Consider the following 22008-nt stretch of genomic DNA (forward strand, 5'->3'; position numbering starts at 1 on the left):
AGGAGTTCAAGACCAGCCTGACCAACATGATGAAACCCCATCTCTACTAAAAATACAAAAATTAGTCAGATGTGGTGGTGGGTGCCTATGGTCTCAGCTACTCAGGAGGCTGATGCAGGAGAATCACTTGAACCCAGGAGGCAAAAGTTACAGTGAGCTGAGATTACGCCACTGCACTCCAGCCTGGGTGACAGAGCAAGACTACATCTCACAAAAAAAAAAAAAAAAGAATTGTGCCATGTGAGTTTGTTTGTTGGTGATTTTTGGTAGGTGACCTTTATCATGTTCAAAAAGCTTCCTTTTATTCCAAATTTGGTTAAGTTTCACCATGAATGGATATAATTTTTTATCAAATGACTTTTTCTTCATCTCTTAAGATGATCATATATTTTCTCCTTTAATTTTTTAATATGATGAGTAGTATTCATAAATTAAGTTAAACTTTCTTATATTCTACTATTAAACTCTAAAAATAGGCTAGCTAATTCATTTTGCTCATATTTTATTTATGACTTTTGTATCTACTTTCATAAGTGAGTGTATCAGTTCTCTATTACTCTTGAAATAACAATAGCTGATTGAAACAACAATAAAATATGCTGGGAGTGGTGACGCATTCCTCTAGTCCCAGCTACTCAGGTGGCTAAGGTGGAAGGATCGCTTGCACCCAGGAGGTCAAGGCTGCAGTGAGCCATGATCATGCCACTACACTCCAGCTGGGCGACAGAGTGAGATCCTATCTCAAAAATAATAACAATAATAATAATAATAAACAGGTGGGAGCTGCAATGTCTGTCATCACTTAAGCTGAGATGTCACACACCATTATTTTCTGCACCACCCTACCGGTTACACAGATCAGCCCTATTGATTGTGGAAAGGTGTGACACAAGGGCATCAGCACCAGGAGGTGAGGATCACTGGGGCCAGATCAGAAGCTGGCTCCCACATAAGCCCTGCAGAGTTATTTGAGTTTTTAAACATGTGTATGTATATCTTTAATAAAAATGAAAAGTTTAAATGAGTTTTTGGCTCACGCTTGTAAATCCCAGGACTTTGCGAGGCTGAGGCAGGTGGATCATCTGAGGTCGTGACAAACATGGTGAAACCCTGTCTTTACTAAAAATGCAAAAATTAGGCCAGCCACAGTGGCTCATGCCTGTAATCCCAGCACTTTGGGAGGCCAAGGCGGACGGACCACAAGGTCAAGAGTTTGAGACCATCCTGGCCAACATAGTGAAACCCCATCTGTACTAAAAATACAAAAATTAGCTGGGCATCGTGGCAGGTGCCTATAGTCCCAGCTACTCGGGAGGCTGAGACAGGAGGATTCCTTGAACCCGGGAGGCGGAGGTTGCAGTGAGCTGAGACCACGCCACTGCACTCCAGCCCGGCAACAGAGCGAGACTCCGTCTCAAAACAAAACAAAACAAAAAAGCAAAAATTAGCCAAGCCTGTCCTAGCTACTCAGGAGGCCGAGGCATGAGAATAGCTTGAAGTCAGGAGGCAGAGGTTGCAGGGCACCAAGATCATGCCACTGCACTCCAGCCTGGGTGACAGAGTGAGACTTGGTCTCAAAAAAAAATAAATAAAAAATAAAGGAGTTTCTGTTGTAGTCAGTGCTCATTTAAATTTATCAATGTGTTTTATCTACTTCTATGCGTAACAGTGTTTCATGTGCTCTCCCCTTTTTTTCTGGTTCATTTTTCTTCCTGAAGTGTATATCCTGTAATAATTCTTTCAATGAGAGGCTGCACTTTACATGTACTGAAATGACCCCTTTTGTCTTAAATTTCAACTGCAAGTTAGCTGGGTATAAAAATCCAATTGGCTGGGCACGGTGGCTCACTCCTGTAACCCCAGCACTTCAGGAGGCCGAGGCGGGCGGATCACGAGGTCAGGAGATCGAGACCATCCTGGCGAACACAGTGAAACCCCGTCCCTACTAAAAATAGAAAAAAAATTAGTTGGGTGTGGTGGTGGGTGCCTATAGTCCCAGCTTCTAGGGAGGCTAAAGAAGGAGAATGGCATGAACCTGGAAGGCGGCGGAGCTTGCAGTGAGTGGAGATCGCGCCACTGCACTACAGCCTGGGCGACAGAGCGAGACTCCGTCTCAAAAAAAAAAAAAAAATTCAATTGGCACTTTGAAGATACTACTCCTTCATCCCCAGCCTCAGTCTTTACTGAGGCCCAGAAGTTACCTTTTAAGAAATCTGTCTTTTTCTCAGGTCTATTGTAAGGTTTTATTCTCTTTGCCCTTGATGTTCTGCAATTTCCCCAAGGAAATTTCTCAGCTTCTATTTCCTCATATATTGTTTCACTGCCATTCCCTTTATTCTCTTCCTCTGAAACTCCTATTAGACATACACAGTCCTTCATACAAGCTGTCCTTCACGTCTCATAACTGCTTTTATATTTTTTAATCTTTGTCTCTGTGTATTGTATTCATGTTAATTCCTAAGTAATGTCTTCTAACTCACTAATTCTCTTTTTGTGTCTAGTTTATTCTGTCTACTGAGCTTTTCCTTAATGAACAAACTTTTCATTTCTATGATTTCTAATAGATTCTTTTCACATCTACTTGTTCTTGTTTCATTTTGATCTGCCTTCATTCATGTCTTGTTAATTTCCAATGGCTATTAAGCCTTCATTTGCTATTTTTGGCATCCTAAACATTTTTAATTCTTTGTAAAGACTTTCACAAAATTAATTTAATCTATAGTGAATTCATATTCCACATGGTGATTTTGTTGACTGTTTCTCTTTCTTTCTTTTTCTTTTTTTTTCTAAAGATGGGATTTCATCATGCTGGCCAGGCTGGTCTTGAACTCCCGACCTCAGGTGATCCTCCCACCTCGGCCTCCCAAACTGCTGGGATTAACAGGCATAAGCCACCAAGCCCGGCCTTGTTGACTGTTTTTCTTACCATTGTTTCTCATCTATTTTGGCTTACAACTTTACAGTGAGTTGGAGAGTTTTCTACCTTGTTTTTACATCTGTTTCTCACTCTGTCTCTAACTATCCTGAGCTAGGACTTCAGGCCCAGCTGAGAACCAGATCTTACAATAGCATTGCAGGGCTCCACTCTGTTGCAGGCATGAGGACATCACAGCTACAAGCACGTAGCCAGAGGGTGGCTTAGCTCAGCATCTAGTCAAGAATCTGTCCTCACCTTCCCACAGCTCAAGTCCCAAGCTATTTGTGGACAACTGGCTCCACTCCCCTCCCCCCTCCCCACCCATTCTCCAGAAGCCTGGCTGCTGGCCCCTTTGTAGCATGGAGCACTTCAGCTCCCTTACCAGGAGCTCTGCGTCTGGCAGCTACTGCTATTTCCAGACCCCAAGGGTGGCAGGCCCCCAGCCCCACTCACCAATTTGCATTTCTGGTCTGCTTCTGGTACACAGAGATAGTCATTTTGGCTGGGGCCCAACTATGTCCTTTTGTTTATCATTTTTTCTATTTTATTCCTGATTGCTGTGTGTTTAGAACAGAGGAGGCCACAGCGTGAGCCCACTGTGCCATCTTGGCTGGAAGTCCAGCACTGAATTGTGAGGCTACCGTACCTGTATGAAGTCCCATGTCTCCTTTCATTCAGGTAAAAGAGGAGAGATGGTTTCATTAAAACCCAGTAAGCCTTTTTTTTTTTTTTTTTTTTTTGAGATAGAGTCTCACTCTGTTGCCCAGGCTGGAGTGCAGTGGTGCGATCTCGGCTCACTGCAGCCTCCATCTCCTGGTTCAAGGGATTCTCTTACCTCAGCCTCCCAAGTAGCTGTGATGACAGGCGTGCGCCACAACACCCAGCTAAGTTTTGTATTTTTAGTAGAGACAGGGTCTCACCATGTTGGCCACGCTGGTCTTGAACTCCTGACCTCAAAAGATTTGCCCACCTCGGCCCCCCAAAGTGCTAAGATTACAGGTGCGAGCCACTGTGCCCAGCCCACCCAGGAGGCTTTTACGCTTTGCTATGAATTTCCTCTCAGGATAACAGACTGAGCCCGTGTGTTTCCCAGTCACACACATGCTGAGGGTTATTTGAAAGGGGAGGCCACGTCTGGGGGTGGTGGCTCATGCCTGTAATCTCAGCACTTTGGGAGGCTGAGGTGGGTAGATCACCTGAGGTCAGCAGTTCAAGACCAGCCTGGGCAACATGGTGAAACCCCGTCTCTACTAAAAATACAAAAATTAGCTGGCCGTGGTGGCGGGCACCTGTAACCCCATCTACTTGGGAGACTGAGGCAGGAGAATCGCTTGAACCTGGGAGGCAGAGGTTGCAGTGAGCCGAGACTGCACCATTGCACTCTAGCCTGGGCTAAAGAGTAAGACTCCATCTCCAAAAAAAAAGAAGAAGAAAGAAAGAAAGAACAAAGGAAGGAAGGAAGGAAGAAAGGAAGGAAGGAAGGAAGGAAGGAAGGAAGGAAGGAAGGAAGGAAGGAAGGAAGGAAGGACGGAAGGAAGGAAGGAAGGAAGGAAAAAGGGGTGGCCACGGGATGCAGACAAGGCCTAATCAGCAACCACTCCTCCCTCCTCAGAGCAAAGCTGGGCCTGGGGGTAACCGTGGGTAGCGGCTGATGCTGGGTACCATGGAAGGCGGATGTGGGGTGACGCGCTTCTGCAAAACGTTCCCAAGGGAGCACCTCCCCCTGGTGGCCATCAGAGGAAGCGGCGGTGCTCTCTGCCAAGGACAAGGCCGCAAGGAGTGAAGATTTTCCACACCCAGCCAATCGTGCAGATCTCGGACCTGTGGACGTGGCACCGGCAGCCTAAAAGTCCCACGGAAACAGGGCCCAGGGCAGAATTCTCTCTACGATCTCCCCTGCTGTGCCGGGACAGAGCCCACTCTGCTCAGGTCTGTGTAGAGGCGGCTCCCTCCTGCCTGGCCCTTCTGAGCCTCAGAACATTGACTCCAGAGACCACTGGGTCCATAGAGCTTTTTGGATGGATTTTAAAATTTGAATGTCCAGACCCTTCTTGATGCCACACAGAGGACTGAGGTAGGGCAGTCTGTGTAGGGGTCCAGAACGTGGGTTTGAGGATTGGATACACCTGAGTCCGAATCCCACTTGCCACTCATTAGCTGTGTGTTCTAGGCAAGTTACTTAACCTCTTTGTGCCTCTGTTTCTTCGACTGTAAAATAAAGATAATAATTGTATATACCTTAAGGGGCTGCTGTGAGAATATCGCCAGATAACCAGGTCTCTCCTCCCTCTCCCCCAGTCATGGCCCCTGTTTTGGAGGTGCTTGGGCTCTTACTGCCTCTTCCTCTGCCCTTCCTGGAAACTGCGGGCTTCCATCAGCCTCCTCTGGGCCTTGGGCGGCAGGGATGGGGTCTTTTTTTTTTTTTTTTTTTTTTGAGATGGAGTCAGTCTGTCACCCAAGCTGAAATGCAGTGGTGCGATCTTGGCTTGCTGCAACCTCTGCCTCCTGGGTTCAAGCGATTCTCCTGTCTCAGCCTCCTGAGTAGCTGAGATTACAGGTGTGCACCACTATGCCCAGCTAATTTTTGTATTTTTAGTAAAGGTAGGATTTCACCATGCTGGCCAGGCTGGTCTCGAACTCCTGACCTCAAGTGATCTGCCCACCTTGGCCTCCCAAAGTGCTGGGATTACATGCATGAGCCACTGTGCCTGGCTGGGGGCATTTTTTGAGGAGGAGCCAGGCCCAGATGGAGTCACACTGCAGAGGCCCTGCATGGGGCCCAAAGTCCTCAGGCCCTGAAGGTGTCCCTGAGAATCACAGACTCACAAATATACCCTCTGGCTGCTGGGGCCTGGGCGTCTCCTGTTTAACTATTTCCCACCCAGTAACCCACAGGTCCCATACTCTCAGGGAACACACACAGAATTCTGGAGCCCCTGCCAGAGGCACAGTTCAAACACAGCAGAGCTGGGCCTGCAGCTGGTCTGTCAGTCACACTAAAGTTATGGGGCACCTGCTCTGTATTTAGCACTGGGGATTCTAAGGGAAGGGATGTGTCTCTGCCTTCAAGGCATTTGCAGCCCAATGGGGAGACTGACTGCAGAGCCCCCTGATGTGACTCACAGGAGCCGCTCTAGTGAGACTCTGCAGGCACAGCCTGGGCCCAGATCAGGGTTCGCCCAGGAGAGTCAGGGACGGCACCCAGAAAAGGGGCTTCTGGCTGGGCACTTGAATGTGGAGTAAGAGTTTGCCAGGCGGACAGACTTTATCGATTCGTTCAATACGTTTTCATTCGACACCTGCCACCCTCCCGCGCAGCTGCTGTTGTGTGCACTAAGGATTCAGTGGTGAAGAAGAGTAAAGCAGTTCTTGCTGTCCGGGTCCTGGCCTGGCACTCACTGCAGGCCCATAGTGCTCTCCTGTTGAACATAAACAGTTTCACAGAACATCAACATCAGACAAGGACACTCTGTGGCTGTGATGGAACTAGACAGAAACAAGCCCAAACCCTACAAGTTCTTTCTGACCCCCCCCTCACTGATACGCCCACAGGGCCCCATGGCATGTGTTCCCCTTCACTGCAGCCAGCAATAAACCCCAAGTGCCCCACTACAGGTGGGGTCCTGGTTGAGGGCAATTGACAGTGATGGCCGAGAGGTAGGATTTGAGTGGAGATTGAATGAAATGAAGGGCAAGCCGTGCGGAGTTGTCGGGGCAGAACATTCCAGGCAGATGGAGCAGCCGTAAAGGCTCTGAGGACGGAATATGACAGGCAGATTGGAAACCTGCAACTATGCCAACCTAGCTGGAGCAGAAAAGGCAGAGCAGGTATTCCAGGCAGAGGGAATAGACTGTGAAAACCTAATGTGAAGGAAAGTCGGCCCCTGCTGACACATATGGGTGGTTCTGTGCAGTTGAAATAGAAAGCTAGGCCGGGTGCGGTGGCTCACGCCTATAATCCCAGCACTTCGGGAGGCCGAGGCAGGCATATCACCTGAGGTCAGGAGCTCGAGACCAGCTTGACCAATATGGTAAAACCCCATCTCTACTAAAAACACAAAAATTAGCTGGGCATGGTGGCAGATGCCTGTAGTACCAGCTACTCGGGAGGCTGAGAGACAGGAGAATTGCTTGAACCCAGGAGGTGGAGGCTGCAGTGAGCCGAGATCATGCCACTGCACTCCAGCCTGGGCGACAGAGAGAGACTCCATCTCAAAAAAAAAAAAAAAAGAAAGAAAAAAAGAGGCTAATGTCATTTGTTTTGGCGAAGAGGGATGAGTGCACAGGAAATATGCAATTAAGAGCCTTCATTGCCTTTCATCAGAATCTTAGCAAAATCACCATGGACCCAAATGCTCTGCCGGAGTCACCCATGATGGCATTTTCTTTTGATGTGGTAATAGAGTAAGCTGATCAATACGTTTTGAGCAAGGCCTACCGAAGGGAAATGCACTTGTTCGGGACAATTCCTTCATGTTATCACTAAGAGAGGAGAGAAAATAGATGGCAGTGCCCCTCGCTTTCGGGTGACCCTGACAGCTCACCCCATGGTTTTGCGTCTTCATGATCATCTAGGAGAAAGCCTGCCCCTTTGGTTTAGGTCTAATAGAATTACCTAGGCCAAGCATTTGTGTGGTCCAATGTGATTTAGTAGTGAGAGAGATTGAATACATTTCATCACCAGCTGCAGTTTATGCCCCGGAAAGAATACAAAAAAGAGTCTGCCTTCTAGTTACTGGCAACATAAACTGGAAATTCCCTGCAGAGGCTCAAGCTGCAGGTGTGAAGACACACACACACACACACACGCCACACACACGCGCCACACACACACCACACACACACACGCCACACACACATACCACACACACACACGCCACACACACGCCACACACACACCACACACACACACGCCACACACACACACCACACACACGCGCCACACACACACCACACACACACACGCCACACACACATACCACACACACACACACACGCCACACACACGCCACACACACACCACACACACACACGCCACACACACACCACACACACACACGCCACACACACACCACACACACACGCGCCACCACACACCACCACACACCACACACATACCACACACACACACGCCACACACACACCACACACACACACGCCACACACACACCACACACACACACGCCACACACACACCACACACACACACGCCACACACACAACACACACACACGCCACACACACATACCACACACACACACACGCCACACACACACACGCCACACACACACACACGCCACACACACATACCACACACACACACACGCCACACACACACGCCACACACACACGCCACACACACACGCCACACACACATACCACACACACACACACGCCACACACACGCCACACACACACGCCACACACACATGCCACACACACACACCACACACACACATGCCACATACACATACACACACACAGGCCACACACACATGTCACACACACACCCCACACACACATACACACATACATACACACACACACACCACACACACACATACACACACATGCACACATACACACATGCCACACACTCACGCCACACACATATACCACACACACATACACACACATACACACACATACCACACACACATACATACACACACCACACAAACACACATGCCACACACACACACACGCCACACCGGCATTGAACTTTAACCCCAAACCAAACCCAGTCATATCAGGGTTCCTAACTGCTCAGCAATGACAGTTTCCAGCGAGAAAAAACGGAAGGCCATGCGAGGTGATAGCTCAGCATTGTTTCAGCATTGCCATTTCAGAGGGGATAAAAGTAAACTTTTGAGTCTGTCTGTTTCTAGGTGTCCTGAAATTTCTGTTTCATTAAAATTAGTAGAATCAAGTACAGTCTAGTCCATGAGGGGAGTGAGCCCTGATTTGGGGCATAGCCGAAAAACGCCATTCACAAGGTTTCTATATTTTAACCTACTGCCAATGGGGCACCATGGAAGTATTTTGAACAGGAGGAAGACATAATCAGATTTAAATGCTAGAAGGATCTCTCCAGCAGCTTAACAGTGGTGGACTGGGCACGTACATTTATCCTCACTCTTTTCTGAAATTCTTTTTTTTTTAAGATAAAAAAAATTCAGAAGGAAAAGGAGAACAGAAGAGGCATCAATAGCAACATTTTGAAACTGGAAAGTAGCTCGAAAAATGGCAACCAACATAGCAGAAACAGGAAAGCTCAATCCTGAACCACGAGGGAAGTAAACAGCCAATTCTATTTAGACCCCAGACCCACAAATGGTTCAGGTATTGGTGGCACCAGGTCCTCTGAAAGCAGGGAAGAGGAAGCCGGTAAAGATGGAGCCAAAAACAGGAGGACTGGGGATTGGCTCCTCCCCCATGTCATCTTCTCCCGCTCCTTTCACAGACTTAGGTGTTTTTCTTCTAAAACAGTAAAATTGAGGGTGTCTGAATTCGCACATCAAGCAGAGTGAGGGCAGGGCCACCACACCAAAAATGAGATTAAACAGGAGTTACAAGTCGAAGACGGAAATATGCCCCGTCCCCAGCCTCTTCCCTGTCTTGTCCCCAACACTGGCAGCCAGGTCCCCAACCCCTGCTGGGACTGAAAGAGTCACCTGCAGGAACCTGACTAGCCCACGAAGACAGTCCTAAAGACTCTGATATCCACACTCCCCATTAAGCAGCCTGGCCCAGCCCAGGCCATCGTGCAGCAAAGCTTGCAATGAAGCACCCTCCCTTTATCCTCACATACACACTCAGGTAAGCAGGAAAGCAATCAGCTCTGTGAGTGGAAAGTGGTTGCCTCTAGGAAGCAATAAATTGGGGTGAGTGGGGGGAGGTGGAGAGGAAGGATGGGAAGAGGCTACTGCTTTTGGTAAAAAGTCATCTTGAGTTACTTGACTCTTTAAACTAGAACTGGTCAGACGCGGTAGCTCACACTGTAATCCAAGCACTTTGGGAGACCGAAGCAGGCGGATCACCTGAGGTCAGGAGTTCGAGACCAGCCTGGCCAACATGGTGAAACCCCATCTCTACTAAAAACACAAAAATTAGCCTGGCGCGGTGGCGGATGCCTGTAATCCCAGCTACTAGGGAGGCTGAGGCAGGAGAAACACTTGAACCTGAGAGGTGGAGGTTGCAGTGAGCCAAGATTGTACCATTGCACTCCAGCCTGGGAAACAGGGTGAGACCCTGTCTCAAAAAACAAAACAAAACAAAAAACTAGATGTATGTAAAGCTGTCGTAAAAAATAGATACCGAATGGAAAAAGAAAAAGGTCTAGGCCGGGCGCGGTGGCTCAAGCCTGTAATCCCAGCACTTTGGGAGGCCGAGACAGGTGAATCACGAGGTCAGGAGATCGAGACCATCCTGGCTAACCCGGTGAAACCCCTTCTCTACTAAAAAAAATACAAAAACACTAGCCGGGCGAGGTGGCGGCACCTGTAGTCCCAGCTACTCCGGAGGCTGAGGCAGGAGAATGGCGGGAGCCCGGGAGGCGGAGCTTGCAGTGAGCCAAGATCCGGCCACTGCACTCCAACCTGGGCAACAGAGCGAGACTCTGTCTCAAAAAAAAAAAAAAAAAAGGTCTAGAAGAGATGGGGAGAGGAGGCACCATCAGAGCAAGAGGGATGAGGAACCGATTACAGTGGTCCAGGACAGAGACCGAAAGGCTTCAACTGAGGCAGGGGCAATAGGAGGAAGAGGAGGTGGAAGTCAGAATAGCTCTGTGATGGTGAAGGTTATGCTTGAGCTTGACTGGGCTAAGAGGTGCCCAGATAGCTGGGAAAACATTACTGCTGGGTGTGCCTGTGAGGGTGTTTCTAAAAGAGATTAGCACTGGAATTAGACTAAGTACGGAAGACCACCCTTACTAATGTGGGTGGGCGTCATCCTCAGGGCCCAAATAGAACAAAAAGGTGGAAGAAGAACACATTTTCTTCCTCTCTCCTCTTGAGCTGGGATATCTTCTCCCACCCTCAGACATCAGAGCTCTTGGTTCCCAGATAGCTGAACTCAGACCTCATTACGTCTCCAGCTTTCCTGGGTCTCCAGCTTGCAGAGAGTAGATGGTGGGAGTTCTTGACCTCCCACCTCCCTAATACCATGAGCCAGTTCCCATAATACATAATATGTCTAATAATAGCTTGTACGGCCAGGCACAGTGGCTCACACCTGTAATCCCAGCACTTTGGGAGGCCGAGGCGGGCGGATCATGAGGTCAGGAGTTCGAGACCAGCCTGGCCAATATGGTGAAACCCCATCTCTACTAAAAATACAAAAATTAGCCGGGTGCAGTGGCGCGCACCTGTAGTCCCAGCTACTTAGGAGGCTGAGGCAGAAGAATCGCTTGAACCTGGAAGGTGGAGGTTGCAGTGAGCCAAGATCATACCACTGCACTCCAGCGTGGGTGACAGAGCAATTAATATTATTATTATTATTAAATAATAATAATAATAATAGGAAGTACATATGTACCTCCTATTGGTCTTATTTCTCCAGAGAACCTTGGCAAATGCAAGCTCCATATGAGGCAGAACTGGCTGGACATGGTGACTAACTGACTGTGGGGGTGAGGAATAGGGGGACTCAAAGACAAGGCCCTGGCTTACAGCCTGAACACCTGGCTAGGGCTGTTCACCTGGTCTCAAAAGAGACTGACCCATGTGTCTCTTCCCACCAATCTCTTCCTCCTGACTTGTGACTTTTCCTTCCCCACACCAGGTCTCTTATGCCATGACACACTTCTTGTCCCCCATGTCTACCTGGTGCATGGGCCAGGCCAGCACGCAGGTACAGGATGCAGAGCCTTGGGTCCCAAGAGCAGGCAGTGACCATTCCCTCAAGGCCAGGATGGATGGAACTGCCACAGGGGTGGCGGGTAGGGGCCTATGATCTCTCCGGTAGTGCCCAGGGCAAAAGCACTCCTAGGATTTGCAGGCTCTGGGCAAATACATTTTGTGGGCTCCTGTCAACATGAACAATTTCATTTTATACTGTATTACAAAAAGTCATGGGTCCACATGAGCAATACAGATTGATTGAAGAGGTCCTTTTGTATTTGTTCATTGTCCAGTCAATGTACATGAAGATTCCGCAGAAGGTACAGGACCCATCTTTTCCTGTTGAGTCCAGGAACCATCTCTTCACATTTGTTATTTTATTTATTTATTTTTTGAGATGGAGTCTCACTCTGTTGCCCAGGCTGAAGTGCAATGGTGCGATCTCAGCTCACTGCAACCTCCACCTTCTGGGTTCAAGAGATTCTCATGCCTCAGTCTCCCAAGTAGCTGGGATTACAGACGTGCACCACTACGCCTGGCTAATTTTTGTATTTTTAGTGGAAACGGGGTTTCACCATGTTGGCCAGACTCGTCTCGAACTCCCAACCTCAGGTAATCCGCCACCTTGGCCTCCCAAAGTGCTGGGATTACAGGCGTGAGCCACCAAGCCCGGCCCCATCTCTTCATGCTTGTTATGATCAAATTTGTCATTCCTGGCTAACTTCATAAATCTCAGGTAGCAAGATTGTAATTATCCACAATGCCATTGCTTTAGAAAACTTGTTTATATTGAAACAATATAGACCTTTTTGCCTCTGCAATTCCCTAACACCGTGTATTTAAGGCTGGTTGCATCATAATTCCACACTGCATCATCCGCAGTGCAGCCCCTGAGGACTAGCTGCCAGTGGCCCTCTCAAAGGTGGTGATGGTGATTCCTCGATAATGATTACCAAGGCAAGTCTCACCCAGAGTATACAAAAAAAAAAAAAAAAAAGAGCAATTCTTTGTGTTCTGATTATATTAAATTTATCATTTGGAATTATAGAGCATAAACATAGAACAGCACATCACCCAAACATGACTGCTCTAGAACTCTTCAGGCCATAATTGCCAAATCCCTAGAATGTGATCTTTCTCTCTGCTGATCCCCCCACAGCCTTCCACACACCACCAGCAGGAAGGATCAGCCACAGGGCCCATGGACAGAGAGAACAGTCTCCTTCGTGCTCACATAACTGTCAAGGCATGCAGGACATCCGTGGGAAGGCCCCTTGGTGTTGTGAGCCGTTGCTGAGGGCCCTCGGAGGAGATAGGTGGGCCACCCCCAGAGGACTGCCTGACATGTGGTGTGGAGACCACAGAAGGGTTGGGCTGGCCGCCTTAGTGCCATTGGCAAGGTGAGGAGGGCTCATGGGTACACTCGAGTGCTGTCGACCTGAGGCAGCACTGTGGTGAGAGTGCAGTGGGAGGGCCGATGGTTGGGCAGAGGGTGCAGTGGGCTCAACTCACAGTTGAGCCCAAGAGTTGGTCGTGGACCATCTGCAGCCCAGAACCTTGAACTCGTCCTGCGTGTGACAAATTGAGGTGGACCAAACTCACGTGATCCCACAAAAGAAATACTGTGCATGCCAGCGGGAACAATTCAATCACCAGGCTTCCCTCCTGGAAGTGGAGTCCATGCACAGACCCCAGGACCACAACGTAGGCACACGTGCCGGAGCTCCTCAGGGCATCAGGTTGACCTCACACCCTGAGTGAGGGGCGGAGAACACCACAAAGGAGAGAAACAGAGCCTGGGCAGACTCATGTCTGCCAGGAGGGCAGCTCTGGCTGGCCTCTGTCATCAGAGAAATGTTTGAGGAACAGGCTTCTAGAAACCATGACCCATACAGACCCTGTCCAGGCACTGGGCACCCAGCCCAGCTAGCACTGTGACCAAGCCCAGACATCCAAGAAGGGTTTAGAACATTGCAAGGAAGGCACTCCAAAGTACTGGGCCCTCTGAGACCGAGCCCTGGGCACAGACCTGCTCTCCCACATCTAAGTGTGGTATCAGCCCACAGAGACAGGTAACTCCCAGCCATCTTCTTACCCCTGAGCTTTGGAGGCCCCTGGTTATTCTGGCACAGATATGTATGATATCCAGGGCCTTCCACAAGCTGCCCCGGATCTGCCTCTCCAGCTTTATCCTCCCACTCCATATTCCTCCTCCAGCCTCACTGAATCCACTCTCCTCAGGGCCCTGGGTCCTTCCGTTCACTTGCAGTGTCTGAGTGTGGGGGTCCTCCAAGGCTCAGCTCAAGACCCACTTCCTCTATGAGATCTGCCCTAATTCCCCTAGCTGGGAGCATGTCTCCCTCCCTCATCTCCAGGGACCCCACTGCTCCTCACACCGCTCTGCGTCATTGGGGTTTTCTGCATACTTCAGGTCTCTCTGACTAAATGATAAGAACTCAGAATGCAAAGTCTGTCCGGAGCAGAGCCTTGATTAGACCAAAGGGTGGATAGGGGGAGCCCAGGGAAGCAGCAGAAAGGCCCAGAGTAGGAGACAGGAGACAGGGGGCCCAGAGCAAAAGGCAGATCCTGACATCTTCAGGGTAAGAGAAACTAAGGAATCAATGGCACTGTATCACGGCTGCCCACACAAAAATATGCGAAGTGTACTAATGCATGAGTACACTTTGACGCCTGAGAAATCCCTCCAGGAGGCCTGCCTGGCTCAGAACGGTCCTCTGTCCCTCTGTGATCCCTCCCAACCTACACTTCCACACCTCCACAAAGGTGAGCCCCAGCAGCCGTCATTTTCCTGTGTGATTCCATTCTCTAAGCAAATTCCCTCTCTGGGAATTTGGGGCTCAAACACAACCAGCGAGTCTCTGAGCATGGGTGGGACTGGGTATCTATAAACTGCCAGGCAGTGGACACACCATCCTGGACTTGGAAAAGCAGCAAAGACCTGCATTCAAAAAGAAGGGACTGGCCAGGCACAGTGGCTCACACCTGTAATTCCAGCACTTTGGGAGGCTGAGGCAGATGGATCACTTGAGGTCAGGAGTTCGAGAACAGCCTTGCCAACATGGTGAAACGCCGTCTCTACTAAAAATACAAAAATTAGCCAGGCTTGGTGGTGCATGCCTGTAATCCCAGCTACTCAAGAGGCTGAGACAAGAGAATTGCTTGAACCGGGAAGCAGAGGTTGTGGTCAACTAAGATTGCACCACTGCACTCCAGCCTGGGCAACAGAGTGAGAGTTCATCTCAAACAAACAAACAAACAAACAAACAAATAAAAAGAAGGGACTGTAGCAGATGAGCCAAGATAAATGGTATTATTGTTCAGGTCTTATTCAGAAACAAGCGGTAGAAACCCAGATCCAATCAGCTTGAGCAAAAAAGAATGACTTGAGCTTACCAGCTGCTGTGTAGGTGTGGTATTGCCTTGTTCCTGTCTCCACTTCCTTACCCTACTTGGATTTAATTATTGCCCCATGGTAATTATAAAAGCCTTTAGAAGGGCCAGACTATCACCAGCTGAGAGATGAGAACTCATCCCATGCAGGGGAGGGAAATGAGAACTCCTCCCATCCTGTCCACGGGGCTGTCCCAAGGAAGACCCAGACACTTGGAGCACGCTTCCCCCCTGAGTTAATAAGTGGGCCAAAGAACGCCCCTGATGTCTGTGAGAATCTGGAGGTGGTGGGGGGGGCAGGGGGTGTGTGGAAACTCTGTGATTGACAGTCCCCAGGGCCACATGGACTGGGAGAGGAATCCTCAGAGTGGGGCAGGGTGGGGAAAACATGAGGAGCTGTCAACAAATCCATTGACCTCAGTCCTGTTCAGAGACAGCTTCCTGACTCCTGGCTCCAGCCCCAGAAGGCCAAGTGCCCCATGTTCTTCGAACCCCCTCCATCCTCCAAGTACATTTTCCTTTTTGGTTAATCTTATTAGGGATGATTTCTGTTATTTGTGACTAAAAGAGAATGATAACCCCAATCATGCATATCTGTAACAGCAGAGGAAGAGTCTAGGTAGTTATACCAAAATCAACAGTAGTTATTCCTGGGTATTAAGATTTTAGATTTTCATTTTCTTCTTTGTACGTTTTTAAAATTTTTCTTTTCTTTTCTTTTCTTTTCTTTTCTTTTATTTTATTTTATTTTTTTTTGAGAGAAGTCTCACTCTTGTCCCCCAGGCTGGAGTGCAATGGCACAATCTCAGCTCACTGCAACCTCCGCCTCCCGGGTTCAAGTGATTCACCTGCCTCAGCCTCCCGAGTAGCTAAGATTATAGGCGCCTGCCACCAGTTCTGGCTAATTTTTGTATTTTTAGTCAAGACAGCATTTCACCATGTTGGCCAGGCTGGTCTCAAACTCCTGACCTCAGGATGATCTGCCCGCCTTGGCCTCCCAAAGTGCCGGGATTACAGGCATGAGCCACTGTGCCCGGCCTCTTCTTTGTACGTTCTTAAACTTTTTCCCGGCCAGGTGTGATGGCTCACGCCTGTAATCCCAGCACTCTGGGAGGCCAAGGCGGGCAGATCACCTCGGGTCGGGAGTTTGAGACCAGCCTGACCAACATGGAGAAACCCCATCTCTACTAAAACTACAAAATTAGCCAGGTGTGGTGGTGCATGCCTGTAATCCCAGCTACTCGGGAGGCTGAGGCAGGAGAATTGCTTGAACCCGGGAGGCAGAGATTGTGGTGAGCCGAGATCATGCCACTGCTCTCCAGCCTGGGCAACAAGAGCAAAACTCCATCTCAAAAAAAAAAAAAAAAATTCCCAGATTACATTTATTTTACTTTGATTATGCAAGTGCTAAGTATCTGGTATAGCAAAAACTATAAGAAAAACAACAGTAGCACTCAGAGACCATGATGACTAACATTTTGACTTCTTACCTTACCACCTCCCACCCCCACCACTCGCACAGTGGCCAATGGAGTTAAGTGACACCACCCTGTAGACACCCTTGTGCCAATTAAGTTGTCACAAAATGCTTGGAGACATTAAGAGATGTGTTTTGTGCCCAATGGAGAAGAGTTCGAACCCTAATCACATTTGAGGTTCACACAGGCACGGGCAGCGATACTGCTCCAGTGGTGGGTAGAGGCCCAATGCAGACCTGTAACGTGTGTGGTGACTGTACCCCAAGAAAGAAATCACCACGCTTGAGAAAGTGGGCCAGACTCAGCACCTCGAAGTGACAGTCAGGGACAGCAGAACAATCAAGGTGCCCTGGGAGGCTGCTTCTGAATCCTCCAAACTCACCTGCCTCCTGGAAGGCAAAAATCTGAGGTTAAAGAGGCAGGAGGTGGGGGGAGCAATTATCTCATGAGGGATCCACTCAGCCACATTCCCTTGGAATACTACTTTACTTCTGTGTACCTTGTTTTCCTCATCAGAAAAATAGGGATGGGGTGGCAATGCTAACAGCCTCCTACGATCCATCCTCCTATGGTCCTTCGGAGGACCGCATGTATGTTACGCTCCCATCACAGCGCTGTCAGTTCAGGATACTCAGCACATGGTCATGATGGTGATGATGATGGAGAAAGAGGCATGCCTCACTGCAGAAGGCTGCAGAGTAAAACCCAGTGGGAGGTGGGAGAGGACCACCATTAGGAGCTCAAGCAATTCTGCTATGAAACACATACACCCACTTCCCCCTTAAAAAGCTAAACGGAACTAGGAAGACCGCGGGTCCCAGGAGTCTGGGGATAGGTGACAGAGAGTTCTAGGTAGTGGCGAAAGAGCGAGCGTTGCCCTACAACCCAAGGACCAAGGATGAGGGTGAGCTGTCATCCCCACATGAGCAGCAGGCACCGAGGGCCAGGGTGACAGATGCTTGTCAGAGGTGCAGGAGGTGGCCAGAGACTGGTGGTCACAGATGACCAGCAAACAGCAGGGACAGAAGCCCAGGCAGGGGTTGGGAGACAGTGGCTGACGGAGCAAAGGATGGTGAAACTAGCAACTGAGAAGGCCCTCCATTAGTCCAGGGCACTGCTCTAATTTAAACGAACCCCCATCACTATTTCCACTCTCATCCCTGACCCCAGGGTGCCTGCAGAAGCACAGCAAGGGGAAAGGCTTTGGCCTTACCTTCTGGTGGTTGACAGCAATTGCCCCAGCACACTGCAGAGACAGACAAGTAGCTTACCCAGAACCCACAAGTGTGTGGGGCTTAGGAGGCTTCCATGGGAGATTCCTGAGGCTGCTGGTACCACCACAGAACAATCTTTCTTCTCATGGACACAAATAATAGATTATGACCACGACTTTTTTCCCCCTTTTTTTTTTTTTTTCTCTTTTTTAGACGGAGTCTTGCTCTGTCGCCCAGGCTGGAGTGCAGTGGCGTGATTCTCCTGCCTCAGTCTCCCGAGTAGCTAGGACTACAGGGATGTGCCAGCACATCCGGCTAATTTTTTATATTTTTAGTAGAGATGGGGTTTCACCATGTTGGCCAAGATGGTCTCGAATTCCTGACCTCAAGTGATCCACCCACCTTGGCCTCCCAGTTCTGGGATTACAGGCATGAGCCACCGCGCCCAGCAGACCACAGTTTTTAAGCAAGGTATAGCAAAGTCACTGCACCCTCCCTGGCTGGTTGCTCTGAGGGAAAGTCCTGCACCAAGGAAGGGCCAGTCACAACCCTGCCCAGGCCTCTAAGGCCTGCCTGCCTCCTATCCTCCACCTGCATCACAGTCTCCGGGGAGCTTTTTAAAACTGTAGCTGCCCAGACCCCATCCCTGGAGATTCTGGTTTAGAAACAGAGCATCATTCTCTTGTAAAATCTCCCAGGCCAGAACCACTCCTCTACATCATCTGTACCTTGCAGATCTCACGAAAATCTACAGTGAAGCAGCTACAACTTGCTAGAGAGTGCTGTGGACTAGACAAGGCCCCATGAATCCTTCCTCAAGGGAACCTGGATCCTGGGCACTGAGTCTGTGGACCCCTGGACAGCTGACCCCTCCCTTAAAGCTGAAATGGCCCCTCAAATCCATGTTCCACAAGTCCCTGCCTTTGAATCCTGGCTCAGTCACTTACTAACAGTGTGTCTTTGCACACCTTATCTAATCTCTCTAAGCCTCAGTCTCCTATAAAGTGGGAGTGACAGTACCTACCCCAGAGCATTATGAATGAAATTTAAAAAGCAAACTGGGGCAGGAGAATCGCTTGAACCCAGGAGGCAGATGTTGTGGTGAGCTGAGATCATCCCACTGAACAATCACAGGCTCATGCCTGTAATCCCAGCACTTTGGAAGGCTGAGGCAGGAGGCAGGAGGATCACTTGAGCCCAGGAGGTCAAGACCCCAGTGAGCCATGATCACACCACTGCACTCCAGCCTAGGTGACAAAACAAGACCCTGTCTCTAAAAATAAATAAATAAACAAATAATAAAAATAAAGAAATTAAGAATTCATGTCACAGAATAAAGAGGTTTTACCCCACATACCCAAGCGGGTCATTCTCAGAGTAAATTTATGTTTATGTTTAATAAGTATATTTTGCTAGGCATGGTTTCTCACACCTGTAATCTCACAGTTTGGAAGGCCAAGGCAGGAGGATCACTTGAGTCCAAGAGTTCAAGACCAGCCTGGGCAACATAGTGAGACCCATCTTTACAAAAATTTAAAAAATAGCCAGGCAAGGTGGCATGAACCTATAGTCCCAGCTACTCGGCTGAGGTGGAAGGATCACTTGAGCCTGGTAGGTCAAGGCTGCAGTGAGCTGTAGTCGTGCCACTGCAGTCCAGCCTGGAAGACAGAGTGAGACCCTGGCCCCTCCACCAAAAAAAAAAAAGAAGCTCATTTTGGTAGCTCCTGATAGGATCCAGTGGAAAACACAGAGCACCTCTATTGGCTATTCCTGTCACACACTTGAACCAGAATGCAATCAAGACTATATTTAACTTTCAGTTTACAGGAAACATGGGGGATGAAGGAACAAATTAAATGACACTGTGAGTAGGGAACAAATATATCTAAGCAGTAGATCATTCTCTAGAGACAAATTAGCCAGTTCCTCCAACAAATCAAAGGCATGAAATAAAGAGAGGGAGAAACTATAACAGAATGAAAGGATTTGAGAACCATCATGGGAACAAAAGATGCAGTTTGACAGCCAAAGACACTTAAAGAAAAATTCCAAAATTAAACACAGAATTACCATATGATCCAGCAATTCCACTTCTAGATATCTATCCAAAGAATCGAAAGCAGGGACTCAAATAGATACTTGTACACTAATGTTCAAAGCAGCATTATTCACAATAGCTAAAAGGCAGAAACAACCCAAATGTTCCTTGACAGATGAATCGAGAAACAAAATGTGGACCATACCGTCAGCCCTCTCCGTATGCACGATTTCCTACCCAGGGATACAAGCAACCACAGATCAAAAATATTTGAAGACAGCCGGGTGCAGTGGCTCACACCTGTAATCCCAGCACCTTAGGGGGCTATGGTAGGCAGATGAGTTGAGGTCAGGAGTACAAGACCAGCCTGGCCAACAGAGTGAAACCCTCTCTCTACTAAAACTACAAAAATTAGCCAGGCCTGGTAGCACATGCCTGTAATAACAGCTACTCAAGAGGCTGAGACGGGAGAATAGCTTGAAGCCCACAGCTTGAAGCTGGGAGGCAGAGCCGAGATTGTGCCATTGCACTCCAGCCTTGGTGACAGAATGAGACTAAACTAAAAAAAATGTATACATACTTGAAGAAAAATAAAATGAAAAAGCAACAATATAACCATAAATAAATAATGATACAGAATAATAATTTACAGTTTTACAATGTATTCGGTATTATAAGTAATCTAGAGAAGATTTAAAGTATATGGAGGATATGTGTAGGTTATATGCAAATACTGCAACATTTTATATCAGAGACTTGAACATCCTTGGATTTTGACATCTACGGGGATCCTGGAACCAATCCCTCATGGATACCAAAGAATGACTGTACATATAATGGAAGATTATTTAGCCTTAAAAAGGAATGAGATTCTGATGCATACTACTACATGAATGAAGCTTGAAAATATTATGCTAAGTGAAATAAATTCAACACAAATGACAAATACTGTATGATTCTACTTATATAAGATGTATAGGATAGAGAATAAGCAAATGTGTAGAGACAGAAAGTAGAATCATGGTTATAGAGGTTACCAGGGGCTGGAGGAGGTGGGGTGAGAAGTTATTGTTTAATGGGTACAGAGTTTCTGTTTGGATCTCGGCTCACTGCAACCTCCACCTCCCAGGTTCAAGCAATTCTCTGCCTCGGCCTCCCGAGTAGCTGGGATTACAGGCACCCGCCACCATGCCTGGCTAATTTTTGTATTTTTAGTAGAGACGGAGTTTCACCATCTTGGCCAAGCTAGTCTTGAACTCCTGACCTCATGATCCACCCACCTCGGCCTCTCAAAGTGCTGGGATTACAGGCGTGAGCCACCGCACCTTGCTTTAAAATGTAAATTTTATGTTATGTATATTTTACCACGAAAGAGAAATTTCACTTAATTCATATCTTGAAAAATATTAAGGGAGACCTATAAACACAGCCCAGAATGTTAGAATCTCTTTGCTCTCATTCCACTCCCCATCACCCACACATGCCTCTGAAGACTTCTCCTCCACACCTACCCACCCCCTCCAGCCCTACAGCCCTCACCCCTGTACCCCACCTCTCTTCTCTCACTCTTAATCAGGTAGATTGACAGCCTCATTCCCAGCCAGAAAGAATGTTTCCTTTCTCAGGTGGGAAAGGAGAAAAGAGGCTGGCTCCAGAAGATTCCCTTTAGCAGGATGCCAAAGATAGAAAGGCTGTGGTCATGCCCACAGTAATAATTATTGTCACATCACATAATAGAAGCCGGAGCACTGTGTCCCCTCCACCCGAGAATGGCCTCACCCTTTCACAGGCATGGGGAGCATTTCACCCCTTCCTAATGGTTCTCACACCCATTGTCAGATTCAATTACAGTGACGGCATTCAGTGCCAACTATACACCAAGCATGTACATACGTTTTCTATGGTCCTTGTGATGATCATGCAGGTAACCATCATTAAGACCATGTTGCAAGCCAGGCACGGTGGCTCAAGCCTGTAATCCCAGCACTTTGGGAGGCCAAGACGGGCGGATCATGAGGTCAGGAGATCGAGACCATCCTGGCTAACACGGTGAAACCCCGTCTCTACTAAAAAATACAAAAAACTAGCCGGGCGAGGTGGTGGGCGCCTG

At 48.4% G+C, this 22008-nt stretch overlaps 1 long non-coding RNA gene across 1 annotated transcript in view; it reads right to left on the minus strand.

Annotated features, from left to right (window-relative positions):
- LOC115897648 overlaps positions 1–21603 on the minus strand; it is a 43503-nt gene extending 21900 nt beyond the window's left edge. Inside the window, exon 1 of the long non-coding RNA XR_004057407.1 lies at positions 21451–21603. This is a non-coding gene — a long non-coding RNA (uncharacterized LOC115897648). The remainder of the gene's footprint in view (positions 1–21450) is intronic.
- Between the last annotated feature and the right edge of the window lie 405 nt (positions 21604–22008).

This window comes from Rhinopithecus roxellana, chromosome 1 (assembly GCF_007565055.1).
Source record: "Rhinopithecus roxellana isolate Shanxi Qingling chromosome 1, ASM756505v1, whole genome shotgun sequence".
Taxonomy (NCBI): Eukaryota; Metazoa; Chordata; class Mammalia; order Primates; family Cercopithecidae; genus Rhinopithecus; species Rhinopithecus roxellana.